Source organism: Aquarana catesbeiana, linkage group LG04 (assembly GCF_042186555.1).
Source record: "Aquarana catesbeiana isolate 2022-GZ linkage group LG04, ASM4218655v1, whole genome shotgun sequence".
Classification (NCBI taxonomy): Eukaryota; Metazoa; Chordata; class Amphibia; order Anura; family Ranidae; genus Aquarana; species Aquarana catesbeiana.
The window spans coordinates 102297246-102319331 of record NC_133327.1 but is presented as its reverse complement, the minus strand read 5'-3'; positions in this window follow the sequence as shown (position 1 = coordinate 102319331).

Here is a 22086-nt window from a genome sequence, read left to right as displayed (position 1 = left end):
TGTCACTGTACTAATGACACTGGCAGGGAAGAGGTTAACATCAGGGATGATCACAAGGTTAAATGTGTGCCTGACCAGTGCTTACTCACTGTGGGAGAGGTGCTTTAACTAGGGAAAGGCAAAGATCAGTGTTCCTGCTTAGCAGAAACACAGGATTAATGCTTCCCCTTCTGAAAGAATGACAATCTTCCTCGTTTACCTTCTTGTCGCTCTGCCTGTGTACAGTGTAATTGGCAGATGCTGGCGAACATTGAGTCCGCTGTACCTGCAGATCAGCTCCCGCTATGTATAATCATAGCAAGAGCGGGTTGGCGTGCGCACGTGCCCCAGACCTGGAAGTGTCCGATCTGGTGCAGAGCAGCCGTCCTGCCGCAGTATATCTGCAGTGGGCGGTCATTAAGTGATTAAGGACACTTTCACACTGGGTCGGGCGGGCTTTTCGGCCCCTAGCGGGGCGCTTTTAATCCCTGCTAACGGCCGAAAAAGGGTTAAAAGCACCCGCAAAGCACCCCTGCAGCACCTCTCCTACACCACCTCATAGATGCGGCTTGCAGGACTTTTTTGTGCCTCCAGCCAGCGCACCGCTCCAGTGTGAAAGCCCTCGGGTTTTCGCACTGGAGTGAGAGGAGAGGCGCTTTACAGGCGCTATTTTTAGCGCTATAGTGCCTGTAAAGTGCCTCAGTGTAAATGTAGCCTAAAGGACATGATCTTAAAGTGTTACTAAACGAACAACAGTACAATCACTGTAAGCTCTGAGGAGCAGGGCCCTCTGATTCCTATTGTATTAAAGTGTTTTGTATTTGTACTGTCTACCCTCAAGTTGTAAAGCGCTGCGTAAACTATTAGCGCTATAGAAATCCTGTATAATAACGATAATGTATATGCAGTAAAGCATGCTTGTTATACTCGCAGTGGCACCTAAGGGGTTAATCCTCTGGATTGTGTAAAAAGGCTGTTTAATCCTGTCTTCCCTGATCCTCCCCTTCTTCCATCTCCTAAAAGGACAGAGCCTTGGGGACATTCTGCACATGCTCAGATTGCCCTGTATTGCTAGAGAGCTTTTTTCTTGGGAAAGTGCATGTGATCAGCACAGGGCCAATCAGCACTGTCCAGACATAGGGTCAGGAATCATGCAGCCTCATAAGACAATCAGGGCAGAATGAAAACTCCTCCAACAAGCTTTAACCAGTGCTCTGCTGGACACTGATAGAAGTCACAAGACTGCTATATACTGCTGATGAGAAAATGTATTTAGCAGTTTATATTTACTAAAATGATTGCATTTTCATGTTCTGTGTACTGTGGGAGACCAGATATAGTGAATGCAGGTTCTGGGTTTAGTAACACTTTAAAAAGGGGGAGTGGTTTGTCACATACATATAGCACATTGGCCTAACTATAGCCATCGCAGCCCAGATGATATGGGCCCAGGGTGGGAAGTGAGCCAGATTAGGTGGGTTGTTGAAGCAACCTAAACATGGAAAGTCAACGTAAAGATAACATAGATCCCGTACATCACTAACCCTGATCTTGAGCTTTTCTTAGTCAGAACTGAGAAAAACCAGGAAACTTTTGTAAATAAAAGCAAAAGCACAAGAGGAGAAAAATGCACTGGAATGCACTGAAAACACGTCAAAAACACACCAGAACGTATCAAAAACACATACAAATTGTGCTTGCAGAAACGCATCTGGGCCAGTTCACACCACATACAGTCCAGTGTGTTTTTAATCTGCATCACTAATTCATGGACAGTAATTTACATGGATTTCAATGGCCTTATTCACACCAATGCAGTGAGTTCCAGTGCAGTCAACAAAAGTAGAACATGCTGCATGGAACGCACCAAAATGCATAAAAAATGTGCCGCATGACAAGGGAAATCACATTATTTTTAATGGTGCCCATCCTAAGCAATGCAGATCAGCAAGTGTGATTTTGGAAAATCACATATAAAATGCCCATTTCGCTTGCATTGCCATTAAGACTGCATTTGCATCTACACATTTCCGAATGTACAAACATGCACTTTGCTGCGGCTTTCAGAAACGTGCTGCCAATGCCATGGCGCTGAAAGTGTGACATCCCAACAACACAGTTAAACCAGGAAGTAAAAAGGATTTATATCACACTAGCTATTGTTATCATTGGGCAAAACTAAAAATGCATCAAGTTGCAAGCAAGTCATATCACAGTCGCATTGAAGTTGCATCACAGTTGCAAGCAAGTCACACTAAAAATTTAATGAAAATTGCATCTCAGTAGTTTGAACCGAGAAAAACCAGGAAACTTTGGCAAAACAAAAAAAAAAAAAAAACACACAGGAGGGGAAAAACGCACATTCAAAAATGCACCGAAACGTATCAAAAACACATAAAAAATGCCTACATATAAAAGCATCCAGATGGAAAAAGTGTAGTGTGAACCCACAGATCTCCCTTTCTTTTCCCCACCTGTAAATAGATTTATTGCCTTCAGAGCTTCTAGTCATCCAGGCCAGCTCTCTGATATTAACTCTGTGTGTGCTTACTACAGTATTCCTGAGGCTAAAAAAATCCCAGAGTGTCTCAAATAAAAACAGACAGTTGAGATTTGTAATTCTGCAAATTAGAGTATTTGTGCATTGGAGCACTAACAATTATGTAATTATATACAATTAAAATAATTTTTTTTTGGTTATTTTTTTTACTGATTACTAAACCATAATGTTTGGCTGGGATGGGCAAAGGCTTTAAAATGTATAATAAAGCCCAAGATGCTAAATTCCAAAAAAGATCATTTAGGCTGGGTTCACACATATGCGATGCGAGAACCAGTGCGGGTTTCCGCATCGCCCTATGCGAACCGTTGCAGATGTCAATACAAAGTTAGTGACACCCCCAGATGGGTTTGCGGATCGCAGCATGCACTGTGAAATGGTGCAGAAATCGGATCGCATAGGTGTGAACACCCATGCAATCCGATTCCATTGTGAACCAAAAAAACGGTCTTGTGCTATTTTGGTCCGAATGCAATGCAAATTCACCCATACAATCTGTATGGCTGAATTCGCATCGCACAGACATTGCATCTGATCTGCAAAGCAATGCAGTGCGAATCACATGCAATGTCTGACATTGCAATAATGTGAACCCAGCTTTAAAGCTGAAAAATTCAGGTGAGCTCCTAAATAAGTTCAAAGATCTAGTCTCTGGCAAATACTATGCAAAGCACTGGTTTCTGAAGCTGGGTTCACACTATTGCAATATCAGACATTGCATGTGATTTGCACCGCATTGTTGTGCAGATCACATGCGATGTCTGTGTGATGCAAATTCAGCCATACAGATTGTACAGGTACGTGATTTTGCGCTTAAGGGCCACCCTGCCGCAGTATATGTACGTGGGGCAATTTATGGTAGCAAAGCTGGTTTCATTGGTATAAGCAATTTTAAGACTTGACATGTTGGGTATCTATTTACTGGTCAAAACCTCATCTTTTATATTTTACAAAAAATGTAAATGTTTTGTGCACACCAACCTTCGTGTATTTTTAAAAAAATTTGTGATTGGAATGATAAATATGTGCGCTAATATCACGTTACATAAAGGATTACCACCCTATTATTCTCTGGGTCTTTGCTTTCAGAAAACATTATCTGCTTGTGGGTTTAAAGTGATTGTAAAGTCTCATTTTTTTCTATAAAAATAACAAATATGTCATACTTACCTGCTCTGTGCAGTTGGTTTTGCATGGAGCAGCCCCAATCCTCCTCTTCTCGGTTCCCTCTTCTGTGCTCCAGGCATCTCCCTCCTGTTCAGTGCCCCTACAGCAAGCAGCTTGTTATGGGGGCACCCAAGCCGAGCTGAAGCTCTGTTTGTCCATTCGTACACGGAACTGTGGTTCCGCCCCACCCCCTCTCTCTCCTGATTGGCTAACTAACTTTGATTGACAGCAACGCGGCCAATGGCGCAGCTGCTGTCTCAGCCAATCAGGAGGGAGAACTCGGACAGCTGAGACACTCGTAGACATCGCTGGATAGAGATGGGGCTCAGGTAAGTATTAGAGGGGCCACGGGAGGCTGCTGCACACAGAAGGCTTTTTATCTTAAAGTGGTTGTTAAGCCACTGTACTACAAACAGCCCATCCCCTTTGTTAGCTATCATTATCTATCCTAGTGTCTGTGCTGCAAAAAACAAAATGCAGCCGAGGAGTCACGTGAGCCGCAGGAGACACTCTGATATAAGGTATATTCGGCATCTTTTTTTTTGCAGCACAGTCACTGGGATAGATAATTACTGTATAGCTAACAGAGGGGATGAGAAGTTATGATAGCAGCAGGAAGGGAAGTGGGGGGGGGGGCATAGTAGAACAGACTAGCTGACAGGTAGGGAGGGGAGGGGAAAGGAGGACAGAGGGAGACAGAGGAGAGCAGAGAGCAGGGCTGAGGATGACGGCGGCACCTAAACTGACCACAGTGTCAGGGCTCAGCACCGTGGTCAGTTTACAGAGGGGAGAGCATAGCCAGGCAGGATCAGCCAGGTTTTTTTAGGTGATAGAAGGGGCCAAATGACACAGCACAAACACTAGGCTGTTATGAATGCTTTAAGGGAACAGCATCTTTATTTTTTGTTTTTTTTTTAAAAACACTTTAACACCTTGCTGATCAGCCGCAGTCGTTATACGGTGGCAGGTCGGCTCTTCTGCGCAAATCACCCTAGCTGTATGGCGGCCTGCTGCAGGAGTGTGCCTGCGGGTCAGGCAGACTCGATGTCCCCCGGCGACCCACCTTTGCCTATTACAGAGGCAGAAGGAGGAACTGCCTTTGTAAAAAGGCGATTCCCCGGTTTTAATAGCGAACATGACTAGTGCACGACCGCAGGGGCATGCAGCGCGGCATTCGGTGGTGTGGTGTGGCATGTCAGTCTGGCACACCGCATCTCTGATCGAGGTAAAGAGCCTCTGACGACTGTTCTTTACCACATGATAAGCTGTGTCCAATCACAGCTGAGCACAGTGTAAACAGGAAGAGCTGTATATCAACTTTTCCTCCAGTAGAGGAGAGTCGATCGGCTGCTCTCATGACAGGGGGGGTCTGCACTGATTGATTATCAGTGCAGCCCCCCCCAGGATGCCTACCCAGGACCACCAGAGATGTCCACCCAGGATCACCAGGGATGCCCACCCAGGATCACCAGGGATGCCAATCAGTGCTCAGTAGAGATGGCATTGTGCCCATGAGTGATGCCTGCCAGTGCCTCCTGATCAATGCTGCTGAAAAATGGCATCCATCAGTTCCACCCATCAGTGCCATCTATCAGTGCCACCTATCAGTGCCCATCAGTGCTGCCTCTCAGTGCCCAGTGCCACCTATCAGTGCCCATCAGTGCCGCCTATAAATGCCCATCAGTGCCACCTATCAGTGCCCATCAGTGCTGAATATCAGTGCCACCTATCAGTGCCTGTCAGTGCTGCTTATCAGTGCCACCTATCAGTGCCCATCAGTGCTGCATATAAGTGCCCTTATCAACAGTGTTGTCAACCTACTAGATTGAAATTTACTGACACGACACCCAAAATTTACTGGCACAGTCACGTTTTTATTGCCATTTCCAAAAGTTACAAAAATTACAGTTTTACTGTAAGTGCAAATTTTAGTATTTAGGCTAAAAATGAGTACAATATACAATTAGAATGTGATATAAAGTAGATATTAAGGCAAAAAACATATTTCTTATTCTATTTTCAATATAAGTACGTAGGTCAGGGACAGGACTCAGGAGGGCAAGAAATTAAAATGGGCAGGCACACACATGAAATCGACTCTGCATAAGCAGTTCCAAGATGAGCGTCACAGCCATATGATTTACTGGCAACCTTTTCCTGTCACTGGCATTTACTGGCAGGAGAAAAGTGCCCATTTTTTACTGGCTGCCAGTAAAAATACTGACAGTTGGCAACACTGCTCATCAACAGTGTCCAACAGTGCCACCTCATCAGTGCCAATCAGTACTGTCTCATCAGTGCCCCTCAGTGCAGCCTCATCAGTGCCCATCAGTGCAGGAAACAACTTACTTATTTACAACAATTTGTAACAGAAACAAAGAAAAACGTTTTTTTTTTTCAAAATTGTCGGTCTTTTTTTATTTGTAGTGCAAAAAATAAAAACCCTAGTGGTGATCAAATACCACCAAAAGATAGCTTTATTTGTGGGGAAAAAAATTATAAAAATTTAGTTTGGGTATGGCGTAGCATGACCACAACGCAATTGTCATAAGTGCCCTGTATTGAAGTGGTTAAAGAAGGCGGTTCTTAGCAGTTCTGAGAGTGAAATTCCCTCCAAAGTAGGAAGCGCTTCATAGTTAGGCTTTGCCAGAGAGTAGGTCAGAATAGCCCCCCTCTACTTTCTGCAAAAGATAAAAACGTTTCTAAAATGATTTCTGGACAAGCCAATCTTGTTCCTGGTTTAAGTTCCCAGTAACTGAGCCTGAATCCTCTAGTCAGTTACAGGTGTTGATTCATGTTCCAGATTCTTGATTTCGGTTGCTCACTGCCCAGACCCATGAAAAAGTTTTAGTCTGGTTATACAGTGTATAACTTTGTTTCCAGAATAAAATGTAACCTCTGGACACAGGGGCCAAAAACCAGGCTGCCTAATTAAAAACCTGACTGGTAGCAGGCCTACAAATCTTATCCCAGGGTAATAAAGGTAGTGAGTTACTTTGAAAATAAATAGAACGCTAAATTATCTTATGTTATGTGTCAACCTGCTGGCTTTAGAGAATAATATACACAAAAATAGAAGAATGGTGCAGTTACTAAATCAGAAACATTAATAAGCTGTGGTGAAGATAGAGTGTGCCTTAATTCATGTTATATCACTTTGCTCTAAAAAGACATTTTAAATAAAACTTAAAGAAAGTCTCTTACATATAAAACAAGGTCATGACACGCAGAACAGATTAAAACAATGCAGAAATTTATTTTCATTCTTAAAGGGAATCTGTCACTGAACAGACTACATAGGTGACTAGGGACTGATGGAAGCATCCTCTCACCAGACCATGTGCAGCATTCTAGTTTTAGGACAATACGTGTGAAAAAGGCTTCACTTTCCCCAAATTAAAAAGGGTCACTTAACCAAGGAATATTATCTTTGTGAAGTCATTTCTTTAACAGGTATCTCCACCCCTGCCCCTTCTCTTCTTTCTCACTTCCTATATTACAAAAAAGCACATAGTCTGACACTACTAACCTTCTTCATGTTCCATGATCCCCCCCCATACTTTTTCTGTCTGCACCCCTGTTCTCTTCCAGGCTGAATGACAACCAGTATCATTTACCCATTTACTATGAGCTTAGGTTGTCATAAACACACCTTCTTTGGGGAAGGACTGCCCACTGCTGCTACTGAGGAAGAAAGAGAAGGATCCTGAGGGGGGCTTTGAAAGAAAAGAAGGGGTGGGGGGTGGGTAACTAGAGTTTCACTTTAAATTTATGCCGCTTTGCTAAATGAAGCAAAATCAGTGGTTATGTTGCCTTTGTACAGAAATCTGTATCTCTGTGAAAGAGAGCTGCATATATTCAGAAGTTCCTAAGACTGCTTTGTTCTGGACACTAATAATATTTATCCAATATAGCTGCAACCATAATGGGTTTTTATTACATTCTAACATTCACAGAGATGAATTTGGTGGAAACATGTTTTTTTATCTAATTAATAATAACTGATGTACACCAGTGGCCGGGATTATCACCCAATGTGGAGACTCTTACAAACGCACTCGCAAATCAGCATTATGACAGCACCCCAACATAGAAGCACGCCATTCGCCTTGCACAGTTAACTCTTTGTACATCAAGCACTTTACTGTAAGCACTCTTCTCGAGTCACTGTACACCTTCTCCTCTCTTGAAGGGACACCACGGAGCCTGTGTCCTGCTCCACCAGCACAGCCATTATTGCCACCTCACAATTCACAACAGTTCTCTGTTGCTAACGAGCTTGAATACTTCATGTGGATTCATTTCTCCCTCCCTCCTTGTGACCTCCAGGCAAGTACATAGGTTCACTGTGCCGCAAGATTTATGGTAACGGTCACTAGGGAGGGGGTCTAGTTCACCAACCTCTTCATTACCAGGGTCACATCTTCCATGCCAAGTCACATAACTCTTGCTGGCTGCTATACGATTCCACACAACTCAACTGGTTACTCATGATATGGCTGCTTCTCCCACCAGCTGCTTTGTGGTGTGCATCCTCTTCTTTATCCCCCTTTTTAGTAAAAGCCTTGTTCTTTTGATACACTCTTACATTCAACCCTTTATAGGTCAGGCATTTGATAACTTTAGGAACTTTTACTTGAACGTCTTGCAAATTACAAAGTTAATGTTGTACAGTGTCTCAGAGATCCTTCCATACAACACTCAAATTCATCCTAGCTTAGGCTGCCCAAATCATACCTTCTAGACAAGAAAAGTTCTTTCATAAATGTCCATATCCATCATTCTGTACCCCCACTGGGTACCCCAAAAGGGAGGCCATATGTTCAGTACAGCTTCACACGACACAGGGCTCCATCCCCTCTGTTCCTATCCTGGAGCTCTCTCTCACACAAGCTGATCTCTTTTTACAGTACATGTTTCTCTTTTAGTTAACCCTAGCTTCTCAGGCAGCACCACTTCTGCTGAGAAGCATTTTTTAAAGAAAATACACTTAGCCCACAGAAGAAAATACACTTAACTCCAGAAATACTGAGCACAGCCAACACTGTAAAACCTCACTCAGGAAGACCCTGCTTACACACCTATTCCTACATGATGACAGATTACCCTTAATTCTAAGGGTTTGCCCACACCAGAGGCTTGTAGGTACATTTATAAATGCATCTAGAGCGCATATATAGTAAAATCAAGGTTTTTCATTCACCCTAGTTTGCACCACTGTGTTCATTTCCAGTGCTTTCAAAATAAGTACAGCAGAATTAATTTTTACATTGACTTACTTCCTTGCATGTATCTCAAGAGCTCCTTCTCTGGTAATTCTCAAATAATATAGAAACCTAAACAATCCCTATTACAACTTAATCTGAATCCGTTGCTACTGTATATTGCCCCACCTTCACTGACCTTATCCTATGACACTCCCTAAAACTCTGGGATTTAGTGAAATTTTCCTGTAAACACATTTCCCCTCACTTACCTCTCATAGGGATATTCAATTGTCCTCTTTTCACTCCAGCTTTTGAGGAGCTTCAGTTTTTCAAAGCATATCTCCCTAATGCAGTAAAATATGCAAACTATAATTATCTTTGCTGTAAGGGGTGCTAAATCATTTCAATATCTGCAAGATATTCAAAGTTACCTAATTAAAAACACAATAAATACCTTCAGATTAAATATTTTCCAACACCCTCTTCCCCAAATATGTCTATTGTCTGCCTCTTCTAGGGTGGGAATATCGGGATAGAGCAGGTGAAGTTTGAGAAGGAGCCTGGCATTTTTGAGCCCTGGACAGTGATGACTGAAATAAAGCCATTAGTTGTTGGAGAAATCATGACATGGTTGCAGAAAAATCTGCCTTGGTCAAATAGATCTCTTGTCTTGCCATTGCCATTGACACTGGTGAGGATATTCCCTTGTGCGGTACCCATAGAATAGGGTGTGGAAATGAGGTAAGCATGTTTAAAAAAGGAGTATGCAGCAACCCAGGTGCAGACTGCCCTGTTGCAAAGGCCTTGTGGCAAAAGGGCAGGATTAAGTACCTGAGTACCTTATAAGGACAGAAGTGGCAGTAAAGTGTTCAACCTGTGGTGTGATATTACGCCTGGCCATCCATCTGAGACTAAGCTGTGTGATTGAATTGTAGCTCTAAGTTTGAAAAGTTTACACAGTGAAGTGAATGAATTTCAAGTACATTTCCAGTTTCCTGATATAAACATATACTATTCAGGATTGGGGGCTACAGTAACGGTTTAATAAACAGAATAACCCCGTCTTACCTGTTCATGTCACTGGTCCCTATATAGAATCCATGCTTCACCCTTCATGGTTGGCATACCCCCAAAGGGGTCTTCAGGTCTGGGTTCTATAGGGATGGACCATTGTCCTGGACCTGTATAGCACCCTTCAGCTGACTACATATGTTGCACACAGTGCAGAGGTGTGTATAAATGCAGGATCCTGTGCCCGAAGCAACATTATGGGCTGTACCCAAGTTGTGGGAAATAAGTATGCTTCCAAAGGTTAGGACTGAGGTTGTACCAATCCGAATGCATTGGTAAAAGAAAGTAGTGAGAAGTTCACTGAAGAGTTGACTGAAGATCTGAAGTAAAATTATTAACTAGGGCTCTAGCAAGAAACTGAGGACTCATGGGTTATAGGAGGGAGTACAGTGGGTGTGTCCTCAAAAGCTTTGTCAGTGTCCAATCACCTGAAGGTACCAGCCTTTAACCCAGGTTTTATGAATATTCTGCCCATGTCCTGTACTGTACGCTTAAGATAAAACCTGTTTCTCTAACTGCTTAACCCTTTTAGCTCTTTTGATGTATCTGATACATCTAGAGTCTGAAGAGGTTAAAACAAGCTCATGAGCTTGTTTTTGTTGTGTGCAGCCACCTCCTGGCTTTACTTTAATATTCATCTGGGTGGCTGTAGAGCTCCCCAATCACATTTATGGTATTTTACCAGGTGAAAATGGATTCAGTTGGAAAAATTTGTGAATCCTAGGTGAAAGTTGAATAAATCTTGTGTGAAAACATTTATAGGTTGACTTCCAAGTGTCCTCCAAGATAAATAAACACGAAATGAACATACTGCTAGTTATTTATTGCAATATACTTTGTAGTATTACTTCCTTTCTCTTCCCTCCCTGTATTAATATCAATGACAAATGTAGGAAACTGCAAGCCTAGTAAGAGACAGGTGTGGAAAGCTTTGTCAAACATTGGAAAATAGTGCCAGCAATTTCCCTTAGCAATGTACTAAAAGAGATTTCATTTTATGCCTACACAACTACCTTAAAGCAAAAACCCTCTATTAAATCAAGGCAATGTTGTAAAGTGCACCTGTTATTATTATGACTGGAGGATCCAACTTCCAAATTACCATCCCAACGAGTTCAAATATTTGCTGCCATCATATATCAGAACACCTGCAACCTCTTCAAGCCATCATTTGAGAATCAACTGTGCTGGGGAGTTTTATGGCACAAAACCATTAACAAAGAAATGTATTTCTCGTGTTTCTCATGCATTTGGGCTGTAGTCTTCTTATCCAAAGCTCAGTAATTAGTGTGAAAATATAACTGGTAAAGGCAATTCATATTTTGTTAAATTCAGAGATAAAGGCAATAAAATTGTTATTTTGTACCATATGTTATACACAATGTACCTCAACAGAATATTTGCAGGTAAATGGAGATACAGATAGATGTTACATATACACAATGGGGTAACTATTTGGGTAGCCACTTTTAGCCTAAAAATGACAAACTCAGTTACAGTATCCATGGTGGTGGAGTCATGTGTGCTTTTCAGTGCCAACCTCACCTGCTATGGCCTTCTGTTATTCAAAAACCCCATACTAGCCTTTTTTTCCTCCTGATGGTACCTCCTCCCCAGTGCCAACTAGGAGCATTCCTTCCAGGCAAACACCTGCCATGTTATGGCTTTTTAGTCCTATTGCAATGAATAGAAGCCAAACTGGTCAGTTTTAAAACATTGCTAAAAGCACAAATTCTATGCCCAAACAAAGTGGCTAAGGGGTTAACACAGAATCCTGAGTTGAAATCCCATTCTGGGGTATTATCTGTTTGGGCTTGGTATGTATTCCCATTGTTAATGTGGCTTCCCTCTGAATCTTCTTATTTTCCTAAAACTGTACTGATAGGTTAATTGATGCCCCTAAAGTTGACTACTGAAGTTGAAGTATATGCATGAGTGTGACAGGAAAACTAAAATGTAATATGTCAGCAGTGTATAAATACTGTAAATATATGTGGAAGGATCATCCACCATCCTTTATGATACTGAATGTCTATTAGAAATCTTCTGTGGAAAATCTGGTGGAGTATGTGTAAAAAGGCATCATTATTAACATACTCCTTGGCTTCAGTAATTTTTCATACAGTCCTGGTTAAGTGATTAATAAGGATGGGTGAATGGCTTGGCTTTTTGGTCCATTTAGGGAACACCCGAATTTGCAGGGAGTATGGCGGGAATTCACCCCATGGAACACCCTGCAATGCACTGTGCGCTGTTAGATTTTAAGGGAAAACTCACACAAAAATGAAAAAAAAGGGTGTGGGGTCCCCTCCCAAATCCATACCAGACCCTTATCGGAGCATGCAGCCTGGCAAGTCAGGAAAGAGGGGAGGGATGAGCGAGCGATCCCCCTTCTGAACCGTACCAGGCCACATGCCCTCAACATGGGGGGGGTGCCAAAGCACCTTGTCCCCATCAACATGATCTCTTCCCCACAACCCTGGGCTGTGGTTGTGGGGGTCTGCGGACAGGGAGCTTATCAGAATCTGGAAACCCCCTTTAACAAGGGGGCCTCCAGATCCCACCCCTCCCAATATGTGAATGAGTATAGGGTACATAGTACCCCTACCTATTCTCCAAAAAGTGTCAAAAAGTAATTAAAACAAAGAGACAGTTTTTGACAATTCCTTTATTAAATAATAAAAAAACAGTGTCCCCTGATGTAAATCCATCATAAATCAGAGAGTGGGGAAGGGACTCCATGCTGTTTTGTTTTTTTTCAATAGCCAGGTGGCGACAATTGCAACTGCGGGTCAATTTAAATGTGGTTTGACTCATTTTTTTTCCTCTAGAAATGTCCTTTTTGCTACAGCATGTTCTATATATGCTACAGATGTTGCAGGCAGTTCAGGCAGACTAATGCTGTGTACACACGAGCAGACTTTTCAACCGAACTCGTTCGCCGGAACGAATCTGTCGGACAATCCGACCGTGTGTGGGTTTCATTGGACTTCCAACGGACCTTTTCGGTTGAAAATCAGACGGACTTTAGATTTGAAACATGTTTCAAATCTTTCCAATGGATTCGAGTCTGATCGAAAAATCTGTTCGTCTGTATGCTAGTCTGACGGACAAAAAACTACACTAGGGCAGATTTTGGCTACTGGCTTTTAACTTCCTTATTTTAGTCCGGTCGTACGTCATCACGTACAAATCAGTCGGACTTTGGTGTGATCATGTGTAGCCAAGTCCGTTCATTCGAAAGTCTGTCAGAAGTCCGTCAAAAGTCTGTTGAAAGTCCATCGGAAAGACCTTCGGACCTTTGATGCCGAAAAGTCCGCCCGTGTGTACACCGCATAAGGGGACCCCCTAGGCACTATATTTAATGGACTTTTTCATTTTTATTGTTGAACTTTAAGCATCATTAAAATCACTGCTTCTGAAAAAACAATAGTTTAAAAAAAAAAAAATGTTTGCATTGATACTGTGGGTGAAGGATTGGTATATGGGGTTTTATGGTTTATTTATTTATTTTTATTTTGGTATTGGTTGAAATAGATGGACTTGTGTCTTTTTTCAACCTGACTAACTATGTAACTATGATACATGTCCCTCAGGGCAGTACCCAGACCCCCATACCCCTTTTATGGGCAATTACTTGTATATAAGCATTCAAATTGGGCACTTTTGATTTCTCATGTTCGGCTCCTGAAGACTTCAAAGGAGTTTGCTGTTCTAGTGGTTAACACTCTGTTGATTAGACAATGAAGGAGCCGCAATAGAGTTTGTGTTGACGAGCTTAGGGCTTATGTCGATGGTAATAGTTTGTAATTAGTTTGAGATGCTTCTGAGATCATTAATAGTTCATTGACAGGTGCATATGACCTGCTTCAAGTAGTTTTGCATTCCTTTAGACATGTGTGGGGATGCAAAACCACCCATCTGATGTGAACAAAAGCCTATCAATATAGATCCTTAGACTGATGAGTTTATTCCACTGTTTACTCTGCTCTCTACTCCTATGCACATGTTCATTGTCATAACTTGTGAGGGACCCCCAGTGGCAGGACAGGCTGGTGTTCATTGAGAAACATAAGGTGCTAGTTCATTTAGTGTTGTTTTATTAGAGTTTGTTTGCTCAAGCTCACAGGAAAAGAGGGTTAAGCATGGCAGATACCCATTGCAACACTTACAGACTCCAAACACGCAACCTTCATGCTGAGACTAGCAACACTGTAAAAAACACTCCCAGTTAGACAAGAGACTTATCTCTGCTTTCTCCCAGGAGAATCACCAGGCCCCTCAGTTTCATCCAGCTCCTTTCTCTAGCAGAGTCTCCATCCCTGGCTCTCAATCCTAGATGGGTGAGACAGCTTGTGGCCCAACTCTAGGCCTCCATTAGCAGTCCCATTTTAGGCTCCATACAGCTTACAGACTTATAAGGTCAGACAACCTGACATCACACCTCCCCAGGCCAAAGCCTGGGGGGTTACAGGAACCTCACCATGTCAGCCACAAATAATTATGTCCTCCCCATCATACACCACTGGCAATAAATCCCCTAATGGTTGGCTAGACAGAACGCAAATATACATAACCCAGCATTACTGTGGCCTCTCACTCTTTTACCAGAGGCACCGGTGACACCTACTGGCTGCAGGCAGAAAACAACAGGAATACTGCTGGGAATAACTAATTAAGTGCAGCAATATAAATCAGATTGGGCTGATATCATCCAACAAACTATTTACATAGTCACTTCTGCTTGGGTCAAGGTGGCTACATTACATCTTCTATGTAGCACTGCTAATTGGCTCCTGGTGCCCATAATGTTTCCAATACAGGGGATTACAAGAGTCAAATTCTGATGAGTAAAGACTTAGTTAACCTTTTGTAAAAATAAATAAATAAATGCACATGATTTATTTTTTTACACAGCAGCCTGCAATGCATTGCACCCGCGATCCGTTGATTGTGGCCTCAGTCCCAGACTCCTGCAGACACTCAGTACAGCTGTCTGTCCATACCTCCATAAGGGTAGGGATTTACTGAAGAGCAGGAAGAATCAATAAACTACGAGGCTGCTCACCAGCACCCTTGCAGCTCATTGAAAACTACAAGCTGTTTGCTGCAGTCTCATTTTACAAAGGACTTGTAATTCATTCATTCACAAAACTCAGAAAATGTGGGGAGAAGATCTGATGTCATGTGGAGGAGGGGGGAGTGGGGGGATGTGGGTTGCAGGGAACTTCTCCAAAGTAACATGTTTAATGTTACACCTGAGATATGGGTGTAACAAGTTACAAAAGATGAACCTATGCTTTAAACTAGCTATATTAACTTTTTTTTTAGTATTAATATACACTTAAATACTGCGGCAGGTCGGCACGATGCCGTGAGCCATCATAGCTATACGTCGGCTCCTTTAAGCAGGGTAGCTGGTGCGCGTGCGCCCGCTGCACTGGGGGGGGGGTGCCGATGCTCATGACTAGCGGTCGCGATGACCGCCAGCCACAAGTGATCGTGGACACGAGAGGCAGAACAGGGACGTGTGTGTATAAGCACACAAATCCTTGTTCTGTTCTGAGCAGAGATGCAGATTGTGAGTTCATAATAGCTAGGAACCACGATTTGTCATCTCCTATAGTTAGTCCCCTCCCCCTACAGGTAGAACACACAGTCAGGGAACACAGTTAACCCCTTGATCGCCCCCTAGTGTTAGCCCCTTCCCTGCCAGTGACATTTATACAGTAATCAGTGCATTTTTATAGCACTGATCGCTGTATAATTATCAATCGTCCGAAAAATGTGTCAAAAGTGTCCGATGTGTCCGCCATAATGCCGCAGTCATGATTAAAAATTGCAGATCGCCGCCATTACTAATAAAAAATAAATAAAGAAATAAAAATTCCATAAATCTATCCTCTATTTTGTAGATGCTATCACTTTTGCGCAAACCAATCAGTATACGCTTATTGCAATTTTTATTACCAAAAATATGTAGAAGAATACACATCAGCCTAAACTGAGAAAAAAATAGCTTTTTACAAAAAAATTGGGGATATTTATTATAGCAAAAAGTACAAAATATTGTGGGGTTTTTTTTCAAAATTGTCGCTCTTTTTTTGTTTATATCGCAAACAATAAAAACCGCAGAGATGATCAAATACCACCAAAAGAAAGCTCTATTTGTGGGAAAAAAGGACGTCAATTTTGTTTGGGTACAGCATCGCACGACCGCTCAATTGTCAGTTAAAGCGACGCAGTGCCGTATCGCAAAAAGTGCTCTGGTCATTGAGCAGCCAAATCTTCCGGGGCTGATGTGGTTAAAGCAGCCTTTACTATGTTTTAAGGTAGTTCAGACTCCACAGAATGACTGCACATATTTTTCACAGAAACTTGAAAAAAAAGTGGAAAAAAAACATTAGAGATGGATGAAAAAGTTTTATTAATAAAAAGTATGTTTTTCTGACTTTATTAATTCTTTGAATCCTACTTCAAGTACTTTGAGCTGTTTTTGATCGATTCTCAGCAGATGCACAAATAATGTGCTGCTAATTCATTTCTTTAAGAGTCAGATCACTTTTGTTCATTGTTATTGTACTGAATACCTCATTCTTAAGGTTACGAATGCAAAATATCTAGTCTTTCTCAGAAGTTAAAGAAGTGTACAGACAAATGAAAATTGATGTCAGATGTTCACCAATACAGTTGAATGTTGCACAGTCATTGTAGGCTTTCTGAATGTGTTGAGTGCTGTTGAAAAGACTGCTTTTTATGGCAACAGGAGATTGTCAGAATAGGCAGTGAGAGACAGCACATGAAGAATTGTTTCCAGCAGCTGCCTGCTAGGTAAGAGCTTGTATAGATTCAAATTGGCCCTCCCTGCAGAAGTGCTTGCTGACCCATGACCCCTAACTTGCTCTGCAAGGATCGGATTAAGGATAGAATTAAACTGTGCTGATTCACAAAGAACCAATGGATTTGGCAAGGCTTTAAAGTTTGAGGCATGTCAGTTATGTTTGCCAAAAGACAACGGAACCATGTTTTAATTTACTTTATTTAATTTATTGGTGAGCGACATCTTTAGCGAAACTTAGAAAATTAAATACATCAAGAAATACTTTTTCACAATAATTATTATTATTACACAGGATTTATATAGCGCCGACAGTTTACGCAGCGCTTTACAACATTAGGGCAGACAGTACAATTACAATACAATTCAATACAGGGGGGAATCAGAGAGCCAAATAACAAATACTGTGAAAGGCACACTGCTATCAGACATGAAAATGTAAAAAAACTGCAACGGCCTAGCTGCAGATTTGTATACTGACATTCATGTGCAGTTAGCCAAATCCTTACAACTGCTACTATCATTCTCAATGAGCCTAAACATGAACCTGTAAAGGTTGTATTGTATTTTTGTTTACCATTGTATTTTTATGGCTTCAGATCACCAACTTGTCTTTAAACCCAATTTATTCTTGCTACTATGGAGTACATATACTACTATGTATGAAAGCAACATTGCATACTACAGAATCATGTGACAGCAGGGTGGAGTCTAAAACCAGATATACTTTAAAAAGATGACAAATTCCTCCATTCTGATATACTCTATATTATATAAAACTAAGAATGGAGGGGAATGGAGGCATAGCTCCCAATTGTCCCTGATTTCGAGGGACTGTCCCTGATTTGGAGCAATGCCCCTCTGTCCCTCTTTCCCCCTCATTTCTCCCTCCTTTTGGTCTGATCTATATAGTTGTATATAAAATGCACTTTTTATCTTTCAAAAAGTGTTTCCCAGTGCTAAACCTTTCATCCAAATTCTAAATTTCTGCATTTGTAAATTTTAAAAGCCAATATAAAGGAATAGTAGTGGTAAAAAAAAAAAAAAAAAAAAAAAAAAAAAAAAAAAAAAAAAAAAGCTCTTGTGGATTTAATTAACCTTTTGTTTTGGTTAATTCTCCGTTAGGAGGGTGTGGCAGGGGGCGTGTCCTATGCCTACATACGTTTGCTAGTAGGTGTCCCTCATTCCCATCTCAAAATGTTGGGAGGTATGTGGAGGGGAACTGTAATCTTCAATTATTTATTCTCAAACTGAAGTATAGGAATGGGGTTTCTTGCTGAACTCTGGACAAAAACTTTATTTTAAATATATTCCTATATATCCACAAATGATATAAATCCACTTTGGTTCACCAAATGTTTTTACCTACCCAGATATTACCTTGCAAAACTATTGCCATGATCATGGTGATGTACATAGCCTGTGCAGAGATCAGAGCTGTGTCCTGCACTCAATCACTCTGAATTAGGGGAGAGAGCAGCAGTGAGCAGGCTTTATCACAGGAAGCTCATGCACACAAGTAATGTTTCACACTGCATTACAGTAAAGATCTGGAAAAAATACACAATGGACTCCAATATTTAGGTAAGAAAACACATATTTTTTGTATTTAGTTAATATTATTTGTATGCTTATTCCCAGAGTTCAGCTTTAAAGCGGTTATAACTCAATGACTAAAATCTCAAATAAGCTTTAGGACCCATTCACACCAGGAACTGCATGTCTACTGTATGTTCTTTTATGCACATTTGCATGAATTTGATGTGAGTTTTTATGTGCATTTACGTGCAGTTGATGTATGTTTTCCCATCTGCATGCTTCCTGTGAGTTCAATTCCTTCTTCTTTTTTTTCTTTGTGCTTTTATGTTCACTGTAATTTGTTGCAGTTCATTTAGTGTGAGGAAAAATGCAGCATGCTGTACTTTTTTTTTACTGCACTGCATTGCACTGTAATGGTGTCAACTATGCCCATGGGATAACTTGGATTTTGGACTGTCTATGCAGTTGTAATGTAGTCAAAAATGCATCCAAGTGCATTTGAATGGGCCCTTCAAGAAGAGTTATCACTATTTTTTAACATTTTTGAGTTCCAAAGTACTTGTTTTCCAAACTATTTTTGTAGAAAAGTACTTGTAATACTTTAGTACTTTGCCCCATCTTCCTAGAAAGCTGGTCTTAAAGCGTTTGTTAACCCAAAAAAAAAAAATCTGATCCTGTTCCTTTAAAGCATGTTATATAGCACAGTGCTTGTACTGCTTGTACTGTGTCATTTGGCCCCCTGTATACCCTAAAAAACCTGGCTGATCCTGCCTGGCTATACCCTCCCCCCCTGCAAACAGACCACGATAATCATGGCTGCTGAGACCCTGATACCGTGGTCTATTTGTGTGATTCCGTCAGTCGCAGCTCTCCGGTCTACAGCTCTCCCTGTGTCTGTGTCCTCTGTCTTCCTCCCCCCTCCCCTCCCTGATCATAGCTGCGCCTGCCCCCCTGCTCCCGCTCCTCTCGTATCTGATAATAAATCTTCTTATCCCCTCTGTAGCATTAGAACATTTGTCCCTGTGCCTGTGTAAAAACTCAGCCGATCTGTACTTGTATAAACGGCTCCAGCCGCTCAGCTGATCGTTGGCTCTCTCTCTCTCTCTTTCCTCTCTCCCCCTCCTCCACCGCCTGACGTCAGCAGAACGGCTCGGCCCCGCCCACTTCAGCTCTGAGCTGGAGAAACAAAGGAGCTGCCATGTCAGCTGAGCGCTCGGAGTGCAGCTTATAAAGGAACAGATCTGCATTTATTTTACATTACACAGACACAGGGACAGATGTTATCACGATACATGTTACAGATAACACTATTTTAGTACAGTGGGTTAACAACCACTTTAAGCAATGATGAGCAATCATCAACCCTGAAGTAAGGGCATGTAAGCAGACAAAGAGGCTTTAGTAGTTTAACAGCACTAAGATGCAAAAAAAAAAAAGATTAAAACAGTGAAAACTGTGAAAAATTAAAAAAAGTGGAGACATGTTGCGGAATCGGAAGAGATAACGTGTTATTTATTATTGGCTTTGGAGTTATTGCTTTGACATTTTTTTTTTGGTTGAATAATGATTTGATTTGGTATATTTTCGGATGCATAGAATGCACTTTTTGGTTAGGTTCTATTGGCAGATAGCATGTTTAGTTTTTTTTTTTTTTTTTTAATGTACAAAAAAAAAATGTGGAGAATAATACTTGGCTATGTGTTTTACCTCAAATGACAGTTTGGGAGTAGGAAGTTACATTTTAAAAAATACAATGTAAAATTGACAAGGGACACCAACATAGTTGTATCTTGGATCTTAAAAACTACGGGATAATGGTGTTGTGGTAATTTGCACAAATTAAAAAAAAAACAAACAAAAAAAAAAAACATATTAATATTATTCTTGATATCATTAGAAAAAAAAGCCTTTGAAAATGAGTTTGCAATAATACCATCAGTATCACCAGCAAAGCAGCTTCATTATTATCCCATTAAAGAAGAAGAGAATTGTGCGCTGCATTTGGAGATTTCATAATTTGCCCCGTCACGAATGTTAATTCTCCATTACAAACGCTAGTTTACAAGACCAACCGCTTCTGCTTCCGAGCATGCGTGTTTGTACTTTGGACTTTTGTCCGAAGGACTTGTGTATACATGATCAGAAAATCCGACAACACACATTTGTTGGCAGAAAATTTGAGAACATGCTAGCCAACATTTGTTGGTGGAAAGTCCGACAATTGTACGATGGAGCACACACACAGTCAGACTTACCGCCAAGAACCTCACCTCCAACACTTCCCCCCGGAAAGTTCGATCGTGTGTACGGTGCTTTAGGCTGTCGGGCCTAGGACGGGGCCCACAGTCTGGGGGAGGGTGACCTTGGGCCAGGGGCTCAGAGCTGAACCGGAACCCCACACAAACCAAGGGGTGTCCTGAACAGGAGCAGGAGAGGACAGCGGGGAATACTGCTGGGTAAATCTCCAGGAGGGATCCATCAGGTATCGGTGAGTGACAAGCACACTCGGGAGAGCTGGGAGAGGCATGCCAGAGTGGACTGGGAGGCAGTCTGAGATGGATGTAGAGCCAGTGGAGAGACTGTGATGTTACTGGCAGTGAAGTCGGGCTGCTGCAGCTGGGAGGGCTGTCAGGGTCTGCAACGGGCTGACTGGGATCAGTAGTCCATCAAAGGGGGGCAACTAGTACCAGAACTTTATTTGCTACACCATAGGGGCCCACGGTCCCTGCCTGTAATAAGATACTGTTTGCTAAGGCCTGGCTGGAACCAGAGATAGGCCTAACCATATGCTAGCTGCGCCTGAAGAATTGTGCTGGAGGGAGAAGGAGAGATAGTCTGCAGCAAGTGTTGTGCAGGAGGAGAATATCTGAATTGTCCCGAACCATGCAAGAATAATTTTCTGGGCATCCCATGAATTCTTAACCCCTTCCGAGTTATAATCCCTCAATAAAATACAAAAAAAAAAACAAAGCTGATGGACTGATTCATTGTCTTGGAGTTTCTGAAAGTGAATGCCGGGCTGGGCAGGGTGGCAGGTGACATGTCTCAGCAGCCCCTACATGGGTACCGCTACATAAGATATTGTTTATCAAACAATATCTGTTTAACCACTTGCTGACTGGCTCAAGCCGATATACGTCGGCAAAGTGTCACGTTCCCGCAAATCGCTGTATGGGTACCTCTTCCCCTTTAAGAGCCATAGCAGACGCAGGGGACCCGATGTGCGTTGCTGCCTGCAATCGCGGGCACGAGAGCCAGAACGGGGATTTGTGTGTCAAAACACACAAATCCCTGTTCTGACAGGGGAGAAGAAACACATCTGCTGTTTGTAGTAATTACAAACAGTAATATGTCTCCTCCCCCAGTCAGTCCCATCCCCCCCACAGTAATAAATGCTCACGAGGGAACACATTTAACCCCTTCCCTGCCAGTGACATTTACACAGTAATCAGTGCATTTTTATAGCACTGATCACTGTATAAAGGTCAATGCTCCCAAAAATGTGTCAAAGTGTCTGATCTGTCTGCCGCAATGTCGCAGTACCGCAAAAAAATTACTAGTAAAAAAAATAAAAGAGATAAATATACCATAAAAATGCCATAAATCTTTCCCATAGTTTGTAGATGCTATAACTTTTGCGCAAACCAATCAATATACGCTTATTGCGATCTTTTTACCAAAATATGTAGCAGAATACATATTGGCCTATACTGATGAAGAAATGT